Here is a 21,491-nt window from a genome sequence, read left to right as displayed (position 1 = left end):
ATAAGATATCTCTGAAATGTCTTGAATAGGGTTTGGCATATACTAAGTATGTGATACACTTCAGCTGATTTTAATAAAAATAATAATAACTCTTTCTGTTGCTGTTGTTATTGCTATAATTATTATTATTTTACTGAACCTCCAAGGAGGAAATTGAAGGTCAAGTTCATTTCAAACAAGGCCTTAAACTCTATCATTTACTCAATAGTCTCCATTTTCAGCTTGCTGGCACAGGCACACCTAGGGCTGGATTGCCTGTCTCCGTAGCCCCCATGCTCGGTGCTGCTGTGTTTGCACCATTACAGCTCAGCTATGAACAGCATGCCTTGGCTCCTGCTCACAGAAGCTGTGAATTCCCCTCGGGGTATGGTCCTAGCCCAGGGGATAAAAGCCATCCACGATTAAGCGCCTCCTGCTCCCCGTGCTCTCATCAGACACACTATGCCCTAGGCTGCTAAGGCCGGTGGGGCGGGGTGGGGGGATGCACTTCTGCAGGCTCTGGGTAACCTGCAGACTTTGTACACCCATACACCATGGCTGGTTTATAAGGATAAAGAGCAGACCTGGGAGCACAGCGTGTCTGAAATGGAAGCTCCCAGCAGTGTGGCCAGAAGGTTTCACTATACTGCAGGATCCCATAGCACAGGAAACACTCAATTACTGCAAAGCAATGGGAGCTGGGATCTGGGCTAAGAAGGACAGGAAACAAGGGGAAGGGGCAGTGCCATGGTGGCTCAGTGGCAGAATTCTCGCCTGCCACACCGGAGACCTGGATTCATTTCCCAGTGCTCGTCTATGCAAAAAAGAAAGAAAGAAAGAAAAGCAAGGGGAGGGGAGTTGTTAGTAAAACTCTGGTAAGAAGCTGCAGCCATGCATCTCAGAACCAGGAGGCTCTGTCCAGTCCCAGGACTCCTAAGAAAGCTAGAAATGCTGAGCTGGCCTCCCTTAACCATACAGAGAGAACCTCTGAGCAGAGGCAAGCACAGTCCCCAGCTTTGAGGCCTGCTCAGCTGGAGGGAGGTTTTTCTTTCGCCCAGTTGTGGGGCGACTGAGACCCAGGACTGAAGGCTATAATAATGACAACTATACTATACCAATTAGAGCTATTCAACACTTAAAATGTGCCAGCTGTGTGCTAAGAGTTTTAAATGCATTATCTTAGCCAGTACTCCAAAAATCTCTACATGGTAGGTTCTACTATTATGTCCCTTTAACAGACAGCCTACTTGAGGCTCAGAGGGGTTAGGTCACTTCTTAAGGTCACACAGCATAGCAATTAGAACTAGAAGAGAATTCAAGCACAGCCTGTCTAGCCACAAACCCCAGGCTCTCTATTTCTACTGAGAAGGGGAAGCTTTGAGAAGAAAGTTGCCCTCAACTCAGCCTCCTCCCCAACCTCATTCCATATGTAATCACAGCCTTCTCCCCATCTCCTCTTCAGACTCACACTTTCATCGAGCTTCTCCAAAACTTTAAAATTCTCTGGTCTATATCAGTCATGCAGGGACCCTGACTAAGGCCCTCTCCCCTTTGCTAGAGCAACCTGAGGCTGCCCTGCTTGCCAAAATACCCAAGCACTCCTTTCGGGAGGAAATTTCAGAGAGCTGCCTCATTTTGCCACTTCTAAAATAAGTTCAGGTAGGAAACATGTCCGTGGTCCAACTGTTGGGCCGGTTTTGTCCTTGAGACTCTATCAGCCATTAAAACAGATCTTCTATGTACTAAATATACATACATAAATACATGTATGTATACATACATACATATACTCCCACTATGACTTAATAAAGTGATTTTCATTTTATATTTTTTGGGAAAGAAAAAAAAAAGCCTCGTTCATAATTATTTTTGCTTTACCTGAATTAGCCCTCAGGCAAAAAGAGCATGGTTTACTGCTGTCCCAAGAATGAAGATACACTGAGAGATATCAAGGCCACCAGGCACATCTTAAGGAGACCTTCAGCCCCTGAGTGCCTTATCCCCAGCCGCGGGGGATTGTAAGCCAAAGTGAAAGCCACATTTGCCTTCTTTCCAACTCCTTTATTCATTCAACCACATCATCCCCAAACTGCCACGGAACTGACTGCCATGCGGGTCTTTTGATTCCTTAGGACTGAGGAGCAATCAGTCTCCTTTACATAATTACTTTTGTGATGACAGTACTATCCGGACCATCCTCAGTCCTTAATCAAAGTTACCAGCAGGTGAATTCACAGCATTTGCCCTAAAGATGTTGCAACAGCCTGCTGACCTCCTGTTTCAATGTGACTGTCATTTCAAAAAGAACTATTCCCAAGAAGGAGAAAAGAAAATTCACATACACAATAGATGTAACTGAATGTGCTACATACAATAATCCATGTTTTTACAAATGAATCAAAATGTGAACCAAGTTTGGGGAAGGTATGTGATCCTCCTGGGGGTACATCACAGATAATTTCACACCCTAAAAATGGGTCTTTGAGATAGACGTTTCATGCTCCTAGAGGCGACATCTGAAGCTTTATTCCTAGGCCTTCAAGCATTTTCATGACTGACGGTGCAGTGCTGGGAGGCCAACGCCGGATCCATTCCAGGTACACTTTATCGAATGTGAGCCATTGGGAAATATACATATTATACTGATCCTTATCATTCCTGGTAGCAGACCCAGACTAGAAGGCAGATAGTGACAGCAGACAGGCACCAAAGCTGATCAACAGATTACCTTAGATGATCCCCAGGGGACTTGATCAATCCCATCCAGACATAACAATCTAAGACAGATAGGGTAAGCCTGGGCTCTTACAAAGTCACAGAGTCTTTTGAAGCCTCAATAGATGCTGGAGTTCCCTCTTTCTACCAAAACAAATCACATCTACACCTGTTTTTTCTATTTTGCGAGTGCCAAACCAAATCTTCTGAAGACATTCCATTGATCCCTAGTGACTTATGGACACTATGGGTCTTTAAGAAATCTTTCTTGTACTCACATTGGATTGGAATTCAAAAAAAATTGTGTAATTGAGTCAGGGTCGGGAGACTCAAGTTTTCTCAGACACACGAGAGAAGGTCCGAGAGGTTCCATTCTTGCCCTCCTACCTCTCTGTCAGCAGCGGAAGTAGGAGCCATGCTGGGCCCTGCTAGGCCGCTGGCAGCCCAGAGAAGGGTTCGCCATCTTTCCTACCACCCCTGAACCTCAGACTCTGTCTCTCCACTATGTCCCTTTCTCTATTCTAAAGCAATGAGTAAATAAGGTGTAGCAAAAAAGCAGATCTCACATCTCACTGCAACCTTAGGCCCTTGCAAGGGCACAAGTAAGACTGGAGAATCCAGGATTATTCTTAATGATTCTATTTTCCCATTTGCCCAAAGAGGCCATGTGAGTGTCTCTGAAATTTGGCCTATCAACCACCTGTACCATCATCATCTGTGGTAGACTTGAACTTGAAGTCTCCCAGGATCCCACCTGAGATCCCTGAATCAGAATCTTCTTTAAGTACCTTCTTCATGAATCCTAATGCACTCTCACAGTTGAAAATTCTTGCTCTCTAGACTTACCTACTTGCCTCCTTTCAATTTCCCACCCCAAGGTAAGTAACTCCAGAAGATACAGTCTCAAAGGAAGCATCTATTAAATGCAAGGAGGTCTTCGTAGTCAGAGACAAAAGCTGCAATCTGGAGAATTCAAGCCCAAATCCACTTGGAGAGAACCTATTAAAATATGATTCACCAACTTGAAACAATACAGCTCCTAAAGCTCAGTAACACCAAAACATTGACGTCATTGGTGTTTGGCTTCTCACGAGTATGAGTTTCTGAAGGCCAAACAAACAAAACTGGCCACAGCATTGGCAGAGGGTCTCTAAGATGGTTACCTCCATGTAAAGAACCTTAGATCCCCAGACTAGCTGAGTCTCACCACCTTAGTCCTTGAAAAGATGACTTGACCATCCTGTTTTTGGACCTCACACCCAAAGAACTTGTTATCTTGCCCTTTAGAGAAGAGAAACTATCATTCAGAAATGCTTGTCCAACTATTACAAGTATTTATTCATCTCCTCAATTGATATTTATTCATCAAATGCCTACTAGATGTTGGGCTCTATACTAGGTGCTGGGGACACAAAAGAGAGCAAAACACAGACACTGCCCTGCCCTAATGGACTACTCAGCAAGAACACTGCTTCCAGAACAATGGCAGTTCTTTTCAAAGTCATCTGAGCTCATTCCCGCCTCCTGTTGGGACTGGAATGGAACAAGAGCAGAGAAAGCCAGACAACCTGCTCCGGCATTTGGAGATAGCCAGCCTTGAAAAGAATTTCAACTAAGTTTTTAAGCAGGACTCTCCCTTCTTTCCGGCAACCCTGTGCCCTGGCCTTCACAGAAAGTTCTTGCTAAGACATCGAGTTGGCAGACAGGATAATGCCCCTGCATTTCTCAAAGCAGCCTCGGCCAAAACCGATCTCCACTCAGGGCAGAATAAAGCACTTGGTTGTCTGGATGGCTAAATGTCTCTCCCCGAGACAATGGTGTGTTTATGTCAGAGGGTTAGGAGCAGGTTGTTAACATAAAACCCACCGTAAACAGAGCTGTTAATTCAGTTGCTGGCAGGGGCTTCTGTTATCTTCTGAATACCTCCCAGAGGGGATAAGCCCTACCTTTTCATTTGAGTTGGCAGCAGAGTTATTTTTTTGCACCTGTTTCTCTGCTCCGATAACAACGCAGTTAAGCATTGATTTGTTGGAAAATAAACAGAAAAAAGCAAAGAAAGGCATCTGCCCCAACAGCCTGAGCTGGTTTGACTGTGCATTCATGCCAATTTGTTTTTCCTTTAAAAACTAAAGAAAAACCCGTGCTTTCAGTTTGGATGAGACCCTCCCACTCGTTCAGAATAAAGTGAGGTATCAAAGAGGCCAGCCAGAGCGGGCAGGGCCAAGAAGCCAGAAGACATTGTACTTTTCCATTGGCTGGTTCCGTGAGGGCACTCAAGGGTGTCCAACATCTGCAGAGTGACATGGCCAGCCTCCAGCCAGCCCGGGTTCAGATCATGAATCAGATTAACAAGGGTAGAGAAGGGGCTGCTGGGATATGATCAACCCCCAAACCAAGCTTCCAAATGGTTGACTTTCTGAAAGTCAATATGGTTTAAGGAATAGGTGTGGTCTATGGGTTATACCTCCTAAAGCAGACTCAGTAGTCCTGAATCTCAGTCAATCCTTACCCACAAACTTCCTACATCCAGCCCTGGGCAGAGAGCATATTTTGAAAAACCCCAGTCCCTGAGTCTAGCTTTCCCACTGGGGAAATGAGGCCACACATCCTTACCTCAAAGGCGGGTGGTACAGACTCACACCTGCCCTGCCAAGGGATTTGAGGTCCCAGGTCACAAAGGGCCTGAGATGTTCAAGGTGTGATTTCTGCATTAATCCAAGTGTCATCACGCTCTCATTTCTCATGAATTCGCCAATATCACATGACGAGCTCAAACCAAAAAGGGCCACAAAGAGCTAAACAGATCACTCAAATGGAGATCATGACAACACTGATTAAGCAATGGCATATTCACCCAGCCCTCAAGACACAACAGTCAGAGGAGGCTTCTTAATATCTCTTTTTGTGCTTTGGAGAAGAAAGGACTTGGGCAATGTGCACTGTTCTCCCAGGTAACTGCCTCCCCCAGCTTTTTCTTGGCCAGGGCCTATATTACCACCAGGCCGCTTGCTTAAAAGGGGAGTCACAGCCATGGGGAAATGCCACAGAAACATCACTTCTCAAGGGGCATTAAGAACAGGGTGTTCCGACAGGGGAGGGATACGGCTGGCTGAGCATTCCCAAGCATTCTTGTCATGAGCAGGGCAGGGAGTGGAGAGCCTCAGAACCAAATGGGGCAGCCAGAAAAAGAAAAGATTTAACAACACCCTGAGTTGACTGAAAAATAAATAAGGCCGATTGGGCAGGAATGCGGGAAGGGTGGAGGGAGGCAAGAGGTGGGGACTGGAGCCAAGAAGGGGTTGGGATGGACTCAGACAATGGATTTGACCATTCTGAGATTCAAGGTTCCTCCCAGGAAAAGACCAAGATGTTCAAGCCAAGGAAAAGTCAACAGATACCAATTCAGAATTTCACAACTGTATAATTACAAGACAACAGCAAAAAATACGATAATGATAATACTTCATATTTTTTGAGCATTTTTGATACACTAAGAAGTGAGCTAGGCTTTACATGAATTATCTCATTTATCCTTGCAACAACTCCAAACACGGGTACTGATAGTATGCCCATTTTATAAATAAGGAGGTACAGAGAGGTTTCGCAATTTACCTAAATATGTAAGGTTGGCAAATGGACTAGATATATTATAATAAGCGTATTGGAGGCAGGGAGAAGAGTTGCATAATTCTCTATAGCTTTGGAAATGGATCTTCATGTTTCCAAAGAGAGGGAAGAATGTCCCTTAAGACTCGTCCTTTAATTGGGAAGTTGGGGTCGGTTCAGTGCAGCTCCTCTGAGAATAGGAAGCATCATAACCATCCTTGTGCCCCAACATGAAAGTCCCCCTTTAGTGTACATCTGTCCAGAAGCCACAGAAACACCGATTCAAGCCACTCAAACCCATCCATCAAAACCTCAGCCCAGCTTCCTGTTGAAAGCACTTATTTGACGCAAGGGTTAAACTTGGCTGCCGAAAGCCACCTCAGACTTATTAGCCATAATAAAAGAGCAACAATAACAATGAGAAAAAGGTTTTGAAAAATTAAGGGAAAATTACGGCCCTTTGGAAGAGCGCCAGATGTCTGAGCAGTCACGTACTGGTCTTGATGGCAAAGCTGTTTGTTTTGTGAACATGACACCAACTAGAGAAATCCTATAGATGAGCCATTGGGGAGCTTAAATTCCATCCTTCAGAGAAACCCAGGAAGATTCTCCACCTCTCTCACCATCACCACATCTTCCACCCTGTTTCAAACCAGTTTTTAATTTTTTTGCCCTAAGGACTCAAACAGATACTTGTTCATAGAAGTATTTTTCATAATAGCCAAAAGGCATAAGCAATCCACATGCCCATCGGCAGATGGCTGGATAAACAAAATTTGGTGTACGTATGATGGAATATCATCCAGTCATTAAAAGAAATGATATTCTGATACATGCAACAACATGGATGAAACTTGAAGATCATGTTGAATGACACAAAAAGACGAATGTTGCATGATTTCACTTTATATGAAATACCTAGAATGTGCAAATTCAGAGGCAGTAAGTAGATTATGGGTTACCAGAAGGTAAGAGTGGGGTTGGGGAGTCATTGCTTAATGGATACAGAGTTTTGGTTTGGGGTGATGAAAAAGTGTCAGTAAGGATAGTTGTGACAGTAGCGCAAACACTGTCAGAGTAATTGATTTCTATGAATGAATACTTGAAAGTGATTAAAATGGGAAATTTTATGTTATATATATGTTATCCCAATAAAAAATTTAAGAAATAAAGAAGAATGGAAAAGCACACACACCCAGGAAAAAAATTTAGTCCTAAAACACATAGAGAAAGGCTTATTCTGTCATAATCTACTTAGCTTTAGGAAGCAAATAATACTTGCATTTTCTCACAAATTGGAAGAAATTGGGGTTTCTTTTCGCACAGAGAATCATAAAATGACAGCAGGCAAGAAAGCCAAGTTCCCTCTGAGTGTCCTCCTGCAAGAATCACAGGCTCTCGGCGCACCTGATCTTATTTTCCCTTCCCAAACAGCCCTTGCTGGCTTTGCCTGGTTCACACTGGTCTACGTAGCAAGCCCTCTGGAGAATGGAAAATGTAAAAGCCCCATCAGCAAGGCAAGCAACTGTCTACCAGAAAGCTTTTTCAAAGGAATCCTATCCCCTCCGGCTGATTATTCAGCCACTCCTCCAGCTGCTTTGGAAGGAAATTTTGGTGCTCAAACAAAATGATCATTCTTGCCAACTCAGAAACTACATCTTTCCCTCCTCAACAGGGCTCAGCTTTCCACCGGATTTTAGTCAGAGGAGCAAGAGAAGGATGAACGGGGGTGCTTCCACAGAGGCTTTCCAGCTTCCTGGCATTGCACTTGCCTCACATTCGAGCAAGTTCACCACATCCAGACTCCGGGCCGGCTACGTACTTTGCAGGGTTCAGTGTAAAAAGGAAGAATTTCCAGGCAGTGACAGCAGAGGATTAAACCAAGCACTGGGCCTTTCCAAGTTTGGGAATCTTGCGTAGCCGCACGGGCTGCAGACTCATGAAGCTGGCCCTGTACAGACAGTCTCAGCTTTTGCTTTCACTGATGATCTATCCCCATTGGGGATGGGGAGATTTTCTGTCTTTGACTGCCCCAGTACCTACTTCATAAGGCTTTGGGGAAGATTAACCCAAATATGTCATGGAACAGGTCTGTAAGAGTATCTGGCTTACAGTGGGCACTCAACATGTTAGCTATTTCTACCGTTACCATCTTCATTATCTCATTATGCCAAGTCCCCTCTACACCTCCAAGGCTACCCAAAGGCGAGACCACCTGGAGGGAAGGACAGCTTCCCCTACCTTGGCAGAGACCATCTATCAGCTGATGCTGGTCAGAAGTCATTTCATTTGCCCTGTGCAGGAGAATGCTGTCTATCAAGAGTTCTTACCCTTTCCTTTGTATCCTGAAAGCCCTTCTGCAGTCAGGTGAGGGCCAAAATAATAAGTGGTCATTATTTTGACCACTTCTCAAAATAATGTTTTTCAGTGTTTACAACAATGATCAAAATAATGTTTTAATGTGCACAAAGTAAAATATATAAGGTCAGAAAGGAAATTTATATTGCAATAAAATTATTGAAATACTGTCAAATAAAGGCAATGTCATAATAATACACGTGCTTCTTTATTAAATAAGAAGACCTAGAGCAGGTCTAATAACCTCTGCAAGGTCAAAGTAGCGAAGGGGGGCATGATATTTTGAGACATCTGCAACGAGTTTGATGTGATATGACAATGTGATTTTTCTTAGTAGCAAATTCACACTTGCAGCTAATACAGCTCTGTATTTTCTTCTGTTTTGGGTGGTATTTTGGTTTTGTTTTGTTTTTTGCCTCCATTCGTATAAGGAAGAAAATGTTGAATTTTAGTTAGAGGTTAGTAAAGACAAAGATGTGATTTTTTTATTTTCAAGTTCACAGACATCCTGAATTCTATCTATGGACACCAAGAGACCCTAAAGCACCATGTTAGGAAGCCTTGCTTGTTTTATTAACAGCAAAGACTGTTCAACTAAGCCTCTAGACATCACTTCAGTGTGGCTAGAAATCTCATTTGTACAATTTTCCAGGAGGGAACCCCCCAGAACATCTGGACAAAATAAGTAAGTAGGAGTGTTTTCAAAGGCCCAAGGACGCCCTTCAGCAGCGTGGTCAGGAGACATCTGGAAAGACTAGCAAGGACTTTACGTGTGGACAATAGTACATGAAGCTGCTGTTGATCGTATGAACTGCCTGGAAGGGGATGAGATTTTTCAGGAGGCCCCCACCTGCCAAGCATCAAGGCAGAGGAATAGAAACATGCCGTGTACCTGCTCCAGGGCTTCCCCGAAACTCCCATGGGTTAGGGTTTAAGAATGGAGTGGGTTCCGTGTGGAGGTCCCCAGTAGCCTGGCTCCTCCCATGTCCCTGCTGCCCCCCTGCCCAGGGTAAACCGGGTTGCCTTTCCTTCTCAAGGCCACAGAGCAGAACCAACCATTATCACTATGAGAAACAAAACCCCAGAGGTCCCACTGCAATCCAGCAGAGACTGCCTAAAAACACCCAATTTAAGGTTTTACCCTCAATTTCTGTTCCACAAATTAGTTTTTCTTCACGCATAAACATTTGTCCAGGTGATTCCCGTTCCCCATTTAATCCTTACAAGAGTTCTCTGAAGGAGCTGCTATCAAACCCACTCTCCGCACGAGGAAACTTGGAGTCTACACTTAAATAACTCACCCAAAGTCACTTAGTCATCCAGTGGCAGAGTCATACTTGAACCCAGGTATTCTGACTGTAAATCCAGTGCTCTTTGCACCACTTCCCAGATGCTCCTAGGTCACAAAAACTCAGAGCCTCCTGCACCTCAGATACATGAGCAGCCAAGGTCTACCCTTCGCCAGTATCCCTCACCCCGCAGCCTTCTGGACAATGGAGTTGGGCTAAGTGAAAGGTGAGCTGGGGGCTCCCTGATCTTCTAAGCAGACATGGTGGAGGCACAGACTTGATTAAGGGCTGAATCTAAATCCCACTGCAAAGACAAAACCAGCCTTGCAATAGTTACCATGAAGGCAGGGCTGAAGACAAACGCCTTACCTTTCAGACCCCATATACCTCCTCGACTAAAATACACCAGCCCTAACTGAAGATTCTTCATCTAAGAGGGATCCAGGACTAATCTCTGTGAGGTGGCAATACTCTCTAAGCAACATTGTCCTATACAAAATGTGGAAGGCACTCTTCCTGTCCCCCCAAAAAAGACTCAACCAACTTTTGGAAGAAGTTTTGCATCAGGCTGAGAAGGGGCTGGCAGGGTGAGTGAAATTTCTCAAGTCCACCACTGGGCCATAGATTTATTTTGTGTCTATGACATAAAGTGAAAAGGAAACGGCAGTCTATGAAATTTTAAGCTCACCACAATTACAGCAACATAAAACTAAGTGTGCAACTGGACAAGGTCATACAGAAGTTGTAATGTTAAAGTAGTGGGGTTAATGGTATGGCCTGTTAGGTCATTAATTGAAATATTACAGCAGACATCTAGCTCCTTTTTGCTTTGGGCTTTGTTTTCAGCAGAAAATTTACAATGCATGCCCCTCTGCTGACCATACTTTAAATAAATAGTGATAAGATGCTATGAGAAGGAAGCGAGGGAGGCTCTGGGTCTAAGGGTAAGGCCGGATTGTGGGGAAGATTTGGGGGGGGGGGGGGGGATAATGGGAATCCACTGAGCCAGAGCAAGGGACCCAGCCCCGTGAAACAAACTGAAGACGGAGTGTGGTTAGGTGCTAGTGAAATTTGTTTTCAAAGGACTTCTTTTACAGGGTGTCTCTTTTTAAACAAGGCCAATTAAAACCCTGGGAGCCTCTTTAAATGGGCCACCCTACTTGACCTTTTTTTTGTAGGCCCTGATTATTCCACATTCAGTGTTCAGGGCCTCTGGAGACACCAGGCCTTCCAGTTTGGGCTGCCCAGTATCTGGGCCAGCCAAGCCCCCCCAATGCCAACCACTGGGGCTTCCCCAGGAAAGCCCCTAATTCATGAAAACCCAATCAAGTAAGTTCATCAGTACCATACTAAGTGAATGGACTCTCTGAGTGCCTGAATGTTCTCCTTTCAGCTGGCTGCTTTGGTGTTTTCTAGAAGATGCCATTCAAGTGCCCACTTGCACACATTAATAGCTTCTCCCACTAGCTCTGAAACCATGAAGCAAATCAATAAAGATGAAATAAATGTTGTCAAAGGAGTAGATTCCAATACCCCTGATAAAGGCCCCAGGTATCGGGTCTTAATATTTCAACTGGAATCACTAAAGACCCCCAAGGACCGGTCTCCCCCTTAGGAAGGCATCTCCCACCTCAGTCCCAGCCCTCCCATATACACACCCAACCTGCTGACCTCCAGGCAGGGCTGGTTCCCCAGATCATCAAGGCCAGAGGATATGAGGGGTGAACTGAACCTTCAAGATTATCCAGCTTCAAAGCCCTCTTTGTACAGATGAGAAAAGTAAAGCTCAGAGAGGTAGAATGTGTCAGTCTAGGTCACACAGCTTCAGCAAGGCTAGAAAGCCAGGTTTCCTGACTGCAGGCGCAGCACCCCCGCTACCACATACTGGCTCCCCACACTGTGCACCAATCATCTCCAGGGAAAATGCCGAATGCGATATCAACTTTTTCTTCTCTGAAGTCCAATACAGTGTTTATCAAAGGACTCTGAGGGGATATATGAGATCTATAGGCCAGCACACTGTCGGCTTGACAATAACTCCCATCCTAGCATGATCTAGGGAGCCATTCTCATGCTTCCTGCCCAGCTCGATAGCCCAGACCTTTAAAACCCAGTCCAATTTAAATGAACATGACAATTGTCACGTATCTCTAACAAGAAAGAGCACACTTGCCTGCTCCTTCGAATAAAGCAGATCATTTTAAATTGTATTATTAAAAATTAGATTAGAAAACTTTTAAAGAAAGTTAACGATCTGCCTCCTCCCCTCGGTTATTCAGCAGTACAATAAGAAAATCCAGGCCGGACACAGTTGCCTTCCTGACTCAGTCTTTAAACAACCATCCTCAGCTTACCCTAGCTGCAAGCCACTGCACTCTGTTCAGTTGCCTGGTAACAAAGCCAGGGGGAGAATGTGTGGTCCCCAAATGCCCAGCCTGCAGCGCCGTCACGGTCCCCCGAGCAGGGCACCGCCCAGAGCTGGAGGGTTGTCCCCTCCCCTCTCCCAGAGAGCCATCGTAACCAGAGAAATGGGCTGAAACGGCAACAAAATGATGTTGCAGAAAATCAAGCTTGGATTTCCTATTTGGTTCCTCGACATCATGGCATTGCTTCTCAAGCGTGTGAGCAGTCTCCACCATGATATTCTTGGTATCTGACCACCCCAACCACCAGGGTCTTTGAAAACTCACATTTGTTTGGAAGGTCTTAGAAATGACTGTGCCTGGAGGAAAGGGACACGACTGAACAGCTTCTCAATGGCTTGTGTAGACCTATAAGTCTGTGCTGGATGTTAGGACATTACATGGGGTTCTTACACTGGGTTTTCAGAGAAACAACATGGTCTAATGAACACCAATCCAATGCCAAAATTTCTTAATTTGGAGGGGCTTAGGAGAGGGGGGTGAGGAGAAAATAGAACATTGCTAGATACCAGAAAGCTGAATTGTACTTCCTAGAAGTGAACTTTGGCCAAAAGCACTCACTTTCGAACCTGAGACCTGATCTGAGTTTTGTCCAGTTTCCAATTAGTTCATTGAATGCAGTTGAGTAAACAGTTTAACCTCTCTACTTTCATTTTGTCTCAGCCCCTTCAGGAGTCAAAAAAGATATTGCAAAGACTATCTGGATAACATAGGTAAAATTAATAAGCACAGTTTAGGACCTCTGTACGCATGGATTCATGAACGCAAATGTAGGACTCCTCAGAGGTCACGAGAAGCCCAAAGCACTCCAGTGTTTAAGAGCTCACAATATATTAATAAAGGAAAAAAACATCCACAGCAGGTTGCTTGAATTTAACAGATACTCCTAACACAAAAGAACAAATACAGTTGAATTTGAGGCCTTTGTAAACAGGAGGCCTAGATCAAATGCCTTATTCTATCCACAACCACTCTTAAAATACCCTAATGTCGCTATCTTGAGCAGAAACACTAGAGAACTTACCATATAGCTACTCCCTCAAAGTTATTTTCTTTTAAAACGCCTCTGTAAAAACATTTTGGGAACATGGAGCAGGTCATACTCCATTATACATATATGTATTATGAATGTGGTCACAGACTTCCAAATGACCCTCCCTTCATGATCGACCGCTGTTTTTTAAAATCTGTCTGCAGGAGCCATTAGTGGGTGTAATGCAGAAATGTCATGGGCCTGCATGACTCCCGACGGTAAGAATTTGGAATTGATGGGCTACCTCAGAGTTACAGAATTCTAGGTCTCAAAAAAGAGGACAACATGAGCCTTCTGTAAACTCAAAAAGCAGCTATTAAAAGCATTCTTAAATATCTCTTAAGAGCCTTTTTAAGTAGCAGCTCTTATCCATAAAGGTCTTCCTAACGACATGCCTTCATCTCTCCATTTGGAAATTGACCTCAGTAGAATTAGCACATGACCACTCACGATCCCAGCTTCTCCTTGACACATTGAAAGGCTCTATCTAAACACACACCCTCGGACCCATGCCTACAGAACCGACTCCCGAATTAGACTTTCCATCACAAAGTTCTAAGAATGCAAACACTCCCTTTCTCCCCACTGCTAAGGTCACTGCAGTTAATCACCAGAATCTCCTGTAAACTTGGACTCACAGAATCTTCTGTTTCATAAAAATAAAAATAAAATTTTAAAAAGACACAAGTTCCCACAGCGCTGGGTGGCTGCTAGGTCTTAGCAAAGATGGATGGTGAAAATGTCACTTTCCCACCTTGGTATATCAACAAGAAGATTACTTCCCCACTGTTGCAAATTCTATATACACTGGGGCCAATACTTCTCCATGGTGTCCAAACAAAATCAAAAGAGTCCCTGTCTTAGAAGGTATGTATTGGTGCTGAGTCACGTCTGCCTGTCTAATCATCCCCTCGTGGAACAAAGGGCTAGTTTGTCCTCTTGTGATATGTTGAAACCCTTTGCCAGAATTGGTTTCTTTTCTGGACAGTTTTTATTTTTTAAGTGTGTGGGTCTTGTGCACATGTCTACCCCAGCTGCCTGAGCACTCTCCCCAGTGTAGATGCATACACCCCTAACCATTCCTAGCCATTTGCCAACAATAGGACATTTGAAGATGAATGCCCATTTGCTTTCCCTGTAACTCATGAGTCAGAAAAATTACCAGCAGAAGACACCTCTAGAAAGTGTGACCATGTGCTCTGAAACCAAGAGTCATTCAGCCAACCAGTTCCTCACTGAGCTAAATCAGAGTCACCTATGTCTATCCCCACTTGTTTTAGAAGAATTCAACCCAGGGAAATGGCTGTGCCACACAGGTAGAGAGAACCCAGGGGGGCTTCTCAATTCACAGCAACTGGGAGTTCAGACTTCATGCAGGGGATTCACAGTTAGCATCCAAAACAGGCCCCCCTGCCCTCCAAAAGACAATCCCAGTAAGAACCAGTGAGGTAACTGCAGGTAAGCGGGCTTCACTTCCTGCCATAGCAGACACAGCTGCCACCGGCAGTCTGTTTTGTTTTCATCTGTCTGATTCCGGACAGATTTCTCTTTCTACTCAGATGTTTTAATTCAAGATTCAAAAGAATGTTTAAAAATAAAGACTTACCTCATTTACCTAAAGATTCTGGGTGGGAAATCCAATAGCTGTGGCTAATGGAAGGGAGGCAGCAGGCAGCAAACACGCCAGCTCCTATGGGGATGGGTTACCACGAGTGTTATCACGTCTGAGCCCTCATCAGAGTGAAGATAAATGCATATGACAATAATTTTAAATCATTTTGTAGGATGTTAAGCAATAAGCCACCAACCGGGAATTCCCTAAGTCACTTCCCCCTCCTCTGATTGGCTGCTGGGCCCTTTAAAAAAATAAAATAAAGGATTGCAAACATTGGCTCATTTGCATTTGGCCAACTCACACGTTAGTGTTCAAACAAAACAGGTCTAACCAGGTTATACCTGTGTCTCAAGAACAGAGACAACCTGTTAATGGATGAGGAATTGATTTAGTAGTGACTGTTCTTTTCAGCTTAGAGGCTGTTTCGGGTGAAAACCCTGTGCTCCCCAAAGACAACATCAGGTGGGGAGAATATAAAGGCAAGGCGAGCAGAAGTTTCAATCTGGAGAAGACGTTGATATAGTGAGGTAGAGGCCCTCTCGAACACCTGTCTCAGTGACTAACCTGGCTTTAGCCCACTCTCCTCTGGCATGGAGATTGTTACCTGCTGGGGCCAGCCCGGCCGTGTGGGTACCAGGTTCTCAAGGGGCTCCCAGCAAGGGAACCGAGGACATGGGTCCTCTCTCCCTGCACCTTAACCACCTCTGACAGTGAGTGATCCTTGGCAATGTGGATGGACTTTGAAAAAGTCGATCTTACTCCACCCCCAGCCCCAGGTGAGATCCCTCAGAGAAGGTTTGAAAGGGAGGGTCCAGGAGGGAGGGTGCACTATGAATTACTCAGGTCAAATAGTCAACTCTCAACAATGCGAGGGCTGGATCTCCAGGTGGGATGGATCATCCAGGTTCTCCACTTCCTCTTGACACTTACCTGCTCTTTTTTTTCTGTATATCAACACTCCCTAAGGAGCTAGAAAGGGAAGGATCATGAAATAAACTGGATATAAAACAGAACAGTTTGGAGAAGAAGGAGGTGGAATCTGGAGGAGGATCTGTGGATTTCAACTACCCATGCAATCCCCGTCGCCCTGGGCCAAAAGCATGTGGGGAGTTGCCTACACCTGCTTCGCTGGGCCACAAATGCACCTCCACCTGTTCAGGTGAGTGACCGCGCCTGGCAGGGAAAAACACCATCCCCTAACCATTAACTTTCCCTCTTGGGCCTTCCTGGACACTGGCCTGGCATGGGCTGAGCATCCAAGCAGATTCCTTTAACTCACGGGGCCTCTCCTCTGTGGGAGAGGGGAGGGAAGTTGAGTTTTGGCACACGGACAAAAGGCTTGCTGATCAAAACCAGAAGTTTTCTATGTAAAAAGGAAAAGTCTGTGTGTGGGCAAAGAAGACCGACTATTAATAGAACAAGCAGTAAGTGGCTGCTGAATTAAGGAATAGTGGGATGGTGAGTGATCGCAAGGAATAATCCTTCCTCTGTCCCCCACCCCGAATGCAGGGGAAAAGAGCAGCAGGTTTGGGGGAGCGTAGAAGGCTTGGTAGGAGGGCAGGGCTGGGTTTGGGAGGGTCTTGGAACTCAGGCAGGGTGCTACTTAAAGCTTTGGGGAGGACGGTTTAGGGAGGTTCTTAAGAGCCCCTGGGCCTCCCTATTCTTCACCAAACATGCTAACCACACTCCCCACTGTTCACGCTGGTGTATTTCCCAAGGACTCTGTTAAAATGCAAATGTCTTCTGCCCTGGCTCTGATAAAAACAGTAAAGTTCATTATCACCCATTATTACATTAGCCCAAATTAGTTTATCAGCTCCAGATCTGAGTGCAGGGCCCTGAGGGAAGAAGCTGGGGAAGTTGTGCTGGAAAGAGGAATCTGGAGAAATGCGAAGCAGCTATTCCTCCCACAGCAAGGCAGGGTGGAGGAAGCGGGTGGGCAGTGGTAGAGATGGGAGAGGTAGCAGGGCCATTTGGACCCCAGAAAACACACTTGACCTTCTTTGCGATGTAACCTTGAGAAAGCAGTGGGGCGGGGAGTGGTGCAGAGGGTAAGGTTGTGTGGTCAAGAGGTGGCGAACTTCAAATGCAACTCCAGAGGGAGGTGGCTTTTTGGCCCTGTCCCAGCCACCTTTAATTAAAGGCCCTTGAATTCCTATTTGAAGAGTTCTGGTTAGGTCTTCACCCACTCTTATCCTGCCCATTTTAGATCAGAGGACTGTTCCATTGAGGCACCCCAAACGGAATCATTTTGAGGTAATGGTGGTAGAAGGGAAGGAAAAAGATGTCACCCCTGATTCATAAGCCACTGGATACGGGAGTTTTTGTGTATGTGAAATGCCTAACAAATGTTTCTGGCATCTAGTGGGTAATAAGGATGGGTTCTTTTCTTTACTTGAGACTCAGGTGAACCTCCCAGAATAAAACAAAAGCAAGACGCCCTTCTGTCCCCCTCCCCCACACAAAAAAAGCAAAAGCCAAATTTTTCTCCATAGAGAAAATACTTTGGAATATGCAATCTTGGGTACTCTATGGCAGGCTTTCACAAGTATTCTACATCAAATAAGATAAATGGTAGAAAGATAGAAAGATGGATGGATGGATAGTGGGTGGTTGGGTTTTAATCGAGAATGCTAAAATTTGGAGTTGATACTGAGGCCTACTACCGCAAAAGTCTCAACCCCATCATGCATGGCCTTCATGGATAAAAAGTTTAAAAGTGTAATCAGAAAAACATCAAACACATCAGAGCTCACCCCAAGGAGAGGCCTCTATATGGACACACTGTTCGTTCCCTAAAACCCATATCAACCCTCTGGGGGAGTATTAGGCAAGAGTCTCATTATCACCTCAAACATCCAACTCTAGTTTCCATTGTTTCTATGCTCCCAAGATTCTCTGCTGGGGGGAGATGTTACAGGCACAGGGATGGGAATAGAGTGATGAGACAAAGTTTATTGCTTCCATTTTCTGGGTGGGAAGACTAAAAGGAGAGGGGCAAACAGCATATACAAAATAATACTAGGAACTGGAGCCAACTCCAAGAACCCAGTTACTCTGCATAGAAATCTTCCTGGTCTTCCTACAGCTCAAGGTAGCAGAGCACAAGAACACAGAGCATTTGAGTTGAATCCTGATGTTGGTGTGCACAAAAGAAAACAGATGGAGCAAAGCAGACCGAATTGAGTGCAATGGCCTAGGAACCCCAAGTTCAATTGGATTATCTACTCACAAAACCAAAAAAATTTCAGGGATCTGAATGCCCAAATCAAGGTCAGAACAAAAACTCTCTCTAGGCCAAGTTTCAAGCCCTAAGGGGTCTGAGTCCCAACACCAAAACAGGCTGTGGTTACAGGGTCAATGGGAGTTGTGTGATTGCTCTGCAAGAAAGAGGATGCTCACTGACTTTACACAGCACCTTTTAACAGGAGGCCCCATATTTATTTTTGAAAATAAGTGTGTATATGTTTATGTCTGTCATCCCCTCCTGAGGTCATGGAGTTACCTCCAGGGCAGGGCATGATAACCATTTTGTAAGAGCCACATAAGAATATTACATAGGATTGACTGAAACAAGAACCTATAAAACTCGTGGCAAGAGGGAGGGAGTATTAAATAAAATAGAATGTTATAATCAGTTACCTTGGCTTGAGTCAGATAAGGAAGTTGGGTTAATTAATATCATCTTGGGCTACCCCCTTCCAAAAGCCACATTTCCAAACTCTTTCATAACCATAGAGATTAGATTCCTGAGGATCTTCAGATGCCCTGGGGAGAGGCTTCTTGGGCCCTGAAGGTAGCACCTGAATTCTGTTTGGGAGGTCCAGTGTTGACAGCTGTCCTAACAAATGGGTGTGAAGCCCTCAGATTGAGGCTTTCTCCATCACATCTGTGCCCACATGAAAGAAAACCATCTGCCAGTGACACTTAACCATTTAATTGCTGAAGTGGGACATCCTCAGTGCTGGAGTAGGGGAGGGTGGCTTACGTGTTTCTGGAGAGAATGATCTATTGTATGTGCATGCATGAGCATACAGACACACGCACACACAGCCCAAACATCTGAACATATCACCAACACCTATCTTACCTATGCACCAAAGATGAATTTTCTGAACTCCTTCCTTCATATTTCCATTATCCTTAAGACACCTCCATTCTTGCCTAACTTAACTTGCACCTGCCCCGCTCCTTCTTGTCTTCTATCTCTTTCTGACCTTATCTTTCCTCAAAAATGGCTTTACATGGTGCCCTGGCAATGCCAATTTCACTGATGCACTAAGCACTTCATTTCTTGAATCGAACTATTTTGGGTTTCTAACAGAATGTTTCCTTCCTCGTCTTCATGAAGGCTTATTTTCTCAGTCTCAGAAAGGGGAGGAATACCAGGTCACCTCCAGGCAGCCTTCTTGCAACCAATATTGCCTTCTTTTTTCCTGTGGAGAATTGTTTTTTATAATCATAGTCATTGTGTTCGTGCATTATTTTGGCGTCATAACTCCTTTTCCACTATTAGGAAATCCCAACATGTAAAACAGATTGAAGAGGCTCTGCTGGATATGGATTGGGTGGAGACAGCTGGAACCTCATCTACTTGGTTTCTCTTCCTTCCTCGCTCAGAGGCAGTTCTGAAGACTCCAACCTTCTCTGCCGTATAGAGAGCCCTACTCTGTGTCTTTGCTCTAAGGCAATGGGACATCAGAATCACCTTTATAAATTCATATACCTGAGTTCTTTCCCACACCTACCAAACCCACACTTCCCAGTGGGGAGGGGCAGGTGATAGCAGAGAATACAATCAATTTTGCATTCATTGCCATCCGCTTCTGTCTTGTGGGCTCCCACATTGTTCTACTGGTGATGAACCAGAAGACACGGCTCCTACCAGCCAAGAGGAATTTTTTTTTAATTTTTAATTTTATTTTTTTAAATACAAAAAAACACCTAACAAACACAAACATTCCTATTTTGATCATTCCATTCTACATATATAATCAGTAATTCACAATATCATCAGATAGTTGCATATTCATCATCATGATCATTTCTTGGAACACTTGCATCTATTCAGAAAAAGAAATAAAATGAAAACAGAAAAAATATATATACGTACCATACCCCTTACCCCTCCCTTTCATTGATCACTAGCATTTCAAACTGAATTTATTTTAACATTTGTTCCCCCTATTATTTATTTTTATTCCATATGTTCTACTCATCTGTTGACAAGGTAGATAAAAGGAGCACATCAGATACAAGGTTTTCACAATTACACAGTCACATTGTGAAAGCTATATCATTATACAATCATCTTCAAGAAACGTGGCTACTGGAACACAGCCACGTTCTACATTTTCAGGCAGTTCCCGCCAGTCTCTCCATTACATCTTGACTAACAAGGTGCTATCTACTTAATGCATAAGAATAACCTCCAGAATAACCTCTCAACTCTGTATGGAATCTCTCAGCCATTGACACTTTGTCTCATTTCACTCTTCCCCCTTTTCGTGGAGAAGGTTTTCTCAATTCCTTGATGCTGAGTCTCAGCTCATTCTAGGGGTTTTCTCAATTCCTTGATGCTGAGTCTCAGCTCATTATAGGATTTCTGTTCCACCTTGCCAGTAAGGTCCACACCCCTGGGAGTCATGTCCCATGTAGATAGGGAGAGAGTGGTGAGTTTGCTTGCTGTGTTGGCTGGAGAAAGAGGCCACATCTGAGCAACAAAAGAGGTTCTCTTGGGGGTGACTCTTAGGCCTAATTTTAAGTAGGCTTGACTTATCCCCTGTGGGGTTAAGTTTCATATGAACAAACCCCAAGACTGGGGGCTCAGCCTATAGCTTTGGTTGTCCACACTGCCAAAAGGACATTTTAATGGAGCAGACCTTCAGTGAAGGACTCAGTGCCTGGTCTCTTTCACTCAGGGACCGTAAGAGACAGCAGATACTCAGACCCAGAGCAGAAGGTGTATAAAATCACCCTCCAGATGTATAATTATTCTGGAGAACCCATGATGTTCTAAGAAACTATTGCCTAACTCCATAAAAACAAGATGATATTCCTTCCTTATTTCCTGATATTAGTAGTGGTTTTTTTTTTTTTAGCTGAGTGTTTCCTTGACCCAGCCTTGCTAGGTATTACCAGTTGTATCAATCCTGTTTAAAAACCAATTTTTTCTTTGTTAATGGACTCAATTTTGTTATCTATTTTCTACATTGTTAAAATCTTTTATCTTTATTATTCCTTCTACTTTGTGCATAAATTGCTTATCTTTTTATAGATGCTTCAGGTGGAAAATTATATGTGATTTTAAATCTTCTTTTCTACTATAACCCTGAGAACTATGTATTTCCTTCAAAGCTCTATTTTAGCTGTATTCTACAATTGTTAATATGTTGCATTTTTGTTATAATTATATGCTACATGTATTTTCATTTTCTTATGCCTTCTTCATTAACACAAGTAATTATTTAATA

General features: G+C 44.1%; 1 protein-coding gene and 1 long non-coding RNA gene across 3 annotated transcripts in view; one reads left to right on the top strand and one right to left on the bottom strand.

Moving 5' to 3' along the window:
- The window catches only part of EHF (ETS homologous factor), a 40,691-nt gene extending 25,512 nt beyond the window's left edge, over window positions 1–15,179 (bottom strand). The window contains exon 1 of one of the 2 annotated variants that reach the window (XM_077114386.1): window positions 15,019–15,179. The gene's annotated coding sequence lies outside the window, so the exon portion shown is untranslated. Of the gene's footprint in view, window positions 1–15,009 lie in introns of both variants that reach the window. The other variant, XM_077114385.1, reaches the window with a different exon arrangement.
- A 157-nt stretch (window positions 15,180–15,336) lies between these two features.
- Window positions 15,337–21,111, top strand: LOC143643738 (uncharacterized). The gene is made up of 3 exons (XR_013156361.1): window positions 15,337–15,794; window positions 15,985–16,177; window positions 19,535–21,111. It is a non-coding gene; the product is annotated as an uncharacterized LOC143643738 (long non-coding RNA).
- The last annotated feature ends 380 nt before the right edge of the window (window positions 21,112–21,491 follow it).

The sequence above is a fragment of the Tamandua tetradactyla genome, chromosome 8, assembly GCF_023851605.1.
Source record: "Tamandua tetradactyla isolate mTamTet1 chromosome 8, mTamTet1.pri, whole genome shotgun sequence".
Taxonomy (NCBI): Eukaryota; Metazoa; Chordata; class Mammalia; order Pilosa; family Myrmecophagidae; genus Tamandua; species Tamandua tetradactyla.
This window is presented reverse-complemented; position numbering and strand designations above follow the sequence as displayed.